The sequence below is a fragment of the Hibiscus syriacus genome, unplaced genomic scaffold (assembly GCF_006381635.1).
Source record: "Hibiscus syriacus cultivar Baekdansim isolate YM2019G1 unplaced genomic scaffold, ASM638163v2 tig00110303_pilon, whole genome shotgun sequence".
NCBI classification, from domain to species: domain Eukaryota; kingdom Viridiplantae; phylum Streptophyta; class Magnoliopsida; order Malvales; family Malvaceae; genus Hibiscus; species Hibiscus syriacus.
In genome coordinates this window covers 1,324,489-1,330,579 of record NW_024062672.1, presented here as the reverse complement: position 1 = coordinate 1,330,579, position 6,091 = coordinate 1,324,489, and positions in this window count along the sequence as shown.

Genomic DNA, 6,091 nt, shown 5'->3' with positions numbered 1-6,091 from the left:
TTAAAGAAGTGAGATTGATTTGATTTTGGAGAGGAATGGGAGTGTCGAGAGAAACGTCTAGACTAAATTTGATAAACATGTTACTAAGTAGACATCCGTAGGCTAATGTTTCAACATGTTTAGAAGGAACAATGTTTACGATATCTACTAGTTGACTAAAAATGACCTGTGGAAGATTTATTTTGATTTTATTTTTAATACAATATATCCACCATAAATCCCTAGCACGTAGAGTGGAGTACCTACCAGCAGAAGGACAAAACCACCAAGAAATAATAAAATGAAGGAAACGGTCGTGATGGGTTCGAAGGGTACTGACACTAGCATTAGGAGTATAGGGATAAGCCACAGATTCTTTTTCGTCAAACACACCATCATCCTCTAACCCGAAATGAGAAGCAATAGTTGCGGAATCAACAACAATGTACTGTCCTAGAAGATAGGATCTAATTCCGATGGTTCCACATTGGGTTTGATTTTGAATACAGACCGCATTGGAATAGAAAATGCGAACTAATTGGTGAAAAACGATAGGTTGAAGAAAAAAAAGTTTATCAAACTTCCATTGTTTAAGAATTGGGAGGTATTCGAAATTGATGTCAACCATAGCTTGAAGCGAAGGAATACGCTCTTCACGAATTCTATAAGTTTGGAAAGAATTTCTGTACCTAGAGTACAGTTTGTCTCTACGATGCTCAGGCATGTTAAAACAAGAACCTAATAGACTAGTGGGTGGTGGAGGAACGGGATTTGGCGGTTGGTTTGAACGAGAACGACTAGACGAAGTTCTAGGACGTTTTGGATTATACATGATTAAAGGAAACGGAATAAGGAATATTACATGCAATTTGAAAACATATATATGCACAATCAATCCCAAAACTCAATTGAGTCCTCAATATTTCAAGGTTCTCTAAATCAATCCTAATGGGCATGTTTTGAAAACTATTTAAAAAATTGATAATCATAATAATATAGTTTTCATGAAAACAAAAACAATTAAATCAAAAATCTTACTATATATATTTTGTTTTTAAAATTGTTTGTTTTGGAAGAAATTGGCAGTAAAATCTTGTTTAGAATCAACAAACAATCAATGCCCGATATAATGTACATCCTATAACTAATTAAAACTAGTTCTAAAATCATAAATTTGTAAAATAGAGGTTTTTTTAGAAAAATACCTTGAAAATTTGGATTGAGAGAGATGAGGAGTTGTTTTGCACGATTTAATGATTGAAGCAGGTTTGGGAGTTGAAAAACTTGAAAATGTCATCGAAAAATCGTTGATTTTGAGCAAGAATGGAGATTTAAGAGAGAGAGAGACGAACGGCTTTGAGAGAGGGGTTTTTAGGTTTTGAGAAAATGAAGAAAATGAGGCATTTTAACCCAAAACCCGACGGATGCATCGATGCATGGTGTTGTGCATCGATGCACATTCAAGGAATGCATCGGTGCATCATGCGGATGCATCGATGCACATTCAAAGGGATGCATCGATGCATTGTTAAGTGCATCGGTGCATTAAGCACAAAAATGTCAAAAATCCATTTTAAACACTTAAAATGCTAAATTATTTAGCTCTAGTGGTTTTGGCAACTCATATATTGAAAATTAACCATGTTCAATCAATCAAGTTAATCTCTTAAAAATATTTGAACATAAAATTAATTTTCACCAAATAACATAAACTCCCCCTAACTAATAGCAATGAATGCAATAAAAAATTACTATTATAAGCATTTTTCATTTATTCTTAAAAGTGCTAAAAATTATTTTAAACACTATGTGAAGATAGGTTGGTTAAACCTAATTCTCTCCTAAGTGTCCAAAATCTTTCTTTGTCTAAAGGTTTTGTAAATATATCTACTAATTGGTGCAAAGTATCAACAAATTCTAGAACTACATCTTCCTTAGTGACATGATCTATAACGAAGTGATGTCTTATTTCAATGTGCTTAGTTCTAGAGTGTTGAATGGGATTTTTAGTGAGACAAATAGCACTAGTATTGTCACACTTGATAGGAATGGTACCAACTTCAATTCCATAATCAAAAAGTTGTTGTTTCATCCATAAAACTTGTGCACAACAACTACCAGTTGAAATGTATTCGGCTTCAGTAGTAGATAATGCAACACAATTTTGTTTCTTTGAAAACCAAGAAATCAGCATATTTCCAAGGAATTGGCAAGTACCGGAGGTGCTTTTCCTATCTAATTTGCATCATCCATAATCCGCATCAGAAAAAGCATGCAAGCTAAAGCTAGAGTCTCTAGGATACCAAAGTTCTAAACTAGGAGTGTCTTTAAGGTATCTAAAGATTCTCTTAACAGGTAGTAAATATGATTCCTTAGGGCATGATTGAAATCTAGCACATAAGCAAACACTAAACATAATGTCCGGTCTACTTGCAGTTAGATAAAGTAGAGATCCAATCATTGACCTATATAATTTAACATCTACACATTTACCTCCTTCATATAAGTCAAGCTTTGTTGAAGAGCTCATTGGAGTTTCATGAGGTTTCCCATTTTCCAGTCCAAACTTCTTGAGCATATCTTTGACGTACTTAGCTTGATTGATGAAGATGCCATCTTTTCTTTGCTTGATTTGGAGTCCCAAGAAAAATGAGAGCTCCCCCATCATGCTCATCTCAAACTCACTTTGCATTAGCTTAGAAAATTCTTGGCAAAGAACATCATTAGTAGAACCAAATATTATATCATCAACATAAATTTGAACTACTAATAAATCTTTACCTTTATGCTTCAAAAACAATGTAGTGTCAACCTTCCCTTTTGAAAAACCTTTTTCAATTAAAAAAATTGACAATCTTTCATACCAAGCTCTAGGAGCTTGCTTTAAACCATAAAGAGCTTTTGTCAATTTTAAAACATGATCCGGAAAATTTGAATCTTCAAAATCTGGAGGTTGTTCCACATACACTTCTTCTTTTATAAAACCATTTAAAAATGCACTTTTAACATCCATTTGATATAATTTAAATTCATTAAAACATGCAAATGCTAATAACATTCTAATTGCTTCCATCCTAGCTACGGGAGCATATGTTTCATCATAGTCTATGCCCTCTTCTTGAGTAAATCCTTGAGAAACAAGTCTAGCCTTGTTTCTCACTATATTACCACTCTCATCAAGCTTATTCCTAAATACCCATCTAGTACCTACAGTAGATTTATTACTATGCCTTTCAACTAATGTCTATACTTTACTTCTCTCAAATTGATTTAACTCTTCTTGCATAGCCATAATCCAATGTTCATCATTTAATGCTTCTTTAATATTCTTAGGCTCTATGCATGAGATAAATGCAACATAATTACAAATATTTCTAAGAGAAGATCGAGTTGTTACCCCTTTTGATGGATCACCTATAATTTCACCATCCTTGACATAGTTGTACTCTCTTGGATAAGATACTTCCCTTTCTTCAATGGTTGGATTCTCAAGAAGATCATGAGTTTCCTCATTTTTCGTTTCTTCCTTTGATGATGGTTCTCCAACGTCATGTCTAACGTCATTTGTATTTATAACACCTACATCATCATTCACACAAGAATCCTTCCTCGGAAGGGGATTATCATCGAAAACAACATGTATAGACTCTTCTACAACTAAAGTTCTTTTATTAAATACACGATAGGCTTTAGAATTTAAGGAATAACCCAGAAAAATTCCTTCATCACTTTTAGCATCAAATTTGCCAAGGTTTTCTTTACCGTTGTTTAAAACAAAACATTTACATCCAAAAGGATGAAAATAACTAATGTTAGGCTTTTTTATTTTTGAAAAATTCATATGGAGTTTTCTTTAAAATTGGCCTAATCATTACTCAATTTACAACATAACAAGCGGTATTTGTGGCTTTCGCCCAAAAATATTTTGGCAAATTATTTTCACAAAGCATGGTTCTAGCCATTTCTTCTAAAGTTCGATTTTTCCTCTCAACAACTCCATTTTGTTGAGGGGTTCTAGGTGCTGAAAAATTATGGCTAATACCGTTAGAGTTACAAAATTGAGTAAATCCAAGATTTTCAAATTCAGTTCCATAATCACTCCTAACACTAGTTATAGAGTAACCTTTTTCATTTTGGATTACTTTTGAAAACGTGATGAATTGTTCTAATGCTTCATCTTTAGTATTTAAAAATGTAACCCAAGTATATCTAGAATATTCATCTACCAAGACAAATGAATATTGTTTTCCACCCAAGCTAGTAGTTCTAGTTGGCCCAAAAAAGATCTAAATGGATCAATTGTAAAACTCTACTAGTTGATACATCATTAATGGATTTAAAAGAAACTCGCTTTTGTTTTCCTTTAGCACAAGCATCACAGATTTTATCATTATCAAATTTAAGCTTAGGCAACCCTCTTACTAGGTCTCCTTGAATTAACCGTTACAAAACACTCATACTAGCATGTCCTAGTCTCCTATGCCATAACCAACTATCATGTTCATCCTTAACAACTAGGCATAAATTAGTCATATCAAAAGAATCTAAATGCACCATGTATATGTTTCCTATTCTATGACCAACAAGCATAATCCGATTAGATGCAATGTCAATGACTTTACAACCATTAATTTCAAATAAGACATTGAATCCTTTATCGCATAATTGACTAATACTCAATAGATTATGCTTTAATCCATTCACATGTAAAACATTTTTAATTTGTATGGAAGAGGTATTACCAATTGTACCAATACCTTCAATGTGACCTTTTGAATTGTCTCCAAAAGTCACTTCTCCTCTATTTTTGGTGTTAAGCTCAATGAACCGACTTTTGTCTCCGGTCATGTGTCTTGAGCATCCACTATCAAGGTACCAAGAATTTGAATTTGTTTCCCGTGCCTTGTAGCAATGCTCCTTTCCCTACAAACATAGATTAATTTTTTATTTTTGGTACCCAAATTCTTTTGGGTCCATATTCATTAGTTTCCAAAATCCTAGTCCCCTTAGGTATCCATTTGTGTAGGATATTTTTATCTTTAGTAGTAATGAGTTCTTTAGGAACCCACATACTTCTAACGATTTTTCCATTAGAGGTTCTTTGGGGACCTCTATGATTGTAGTTTCTAAAACTTTTTCTAACAAAGTTGGATTTTGAATTTCCACCTTTTTCAAAATGTTTTGTTCCAACTTTATCAAAAGAAGTTTTAAGATCATCAATTTTCTTTTGATGATCATCATTGATCTTTGAAAGTAAATTTTGCAAATCTAAATTTTTCATTTCAAACTCTTCTAGTTTGATTTGAAAATCTTTGATTTTACTTTCAAGATCGTTGTTGGTTTTGGATATGAGTTTGTTTTCAATTTTCAATTTTGAAACATCATTTTTATATTTTAAAAATAATTTCTCATAATCCGAAGCCAACCCATTATATTCCTCTAATAACTCATCATAGGACAAATCATCAAAATCGGATGAGTTAGAGGTTACCTTAGAATCTTTCCCAAATGCCATCAAGCACAAGTTAGCTACTTCTTGTTCCTCTTCATCGAAACTTTCTTAATCGCTCCATGTAGCCACATGAGCCTTGTGCTTATTCTTTGATTGACCATTTTTCTTCAATTGTGGGCAATCATATTTGACATGCCCTGGCTTTTTGCATTCGTAGCAAATGATTGGGTCCTTCTCTTTCGGTTCATTTTTTAGGCCTTCATTTCGTTTGAATTTTCTTCCTTGATAAGGTCTCATCATTTTTCTGAACCGTTTGGCAAACAATGCCATTTCCTCGTCATCGTCATCGTTATTCGAATCACTCTCATATTTTGTGGATTTGAGAGCAACTCCAATGTTTTTCTTCTTCTCCTTCTCCTTTGGTGTCTCGTCAATCTTGTCGAGGTCCACCTCATCTTCGAGCATCATTTCATGAGTGAGGAGTGACCCAATTAGCTCTTCAAGAGTTAAGGACGTTAAGTCTTTAGACTCGATGATTGTCGTCTTCTTTGATTGCCACGATTTTGGGAGGGAGTAGACTAACTTCCTCACAAGCTTTTCATTTGAAATAATCTCTCCATATGATTTGAGACCATTGACAATCGTTGAAAATCTATCCGT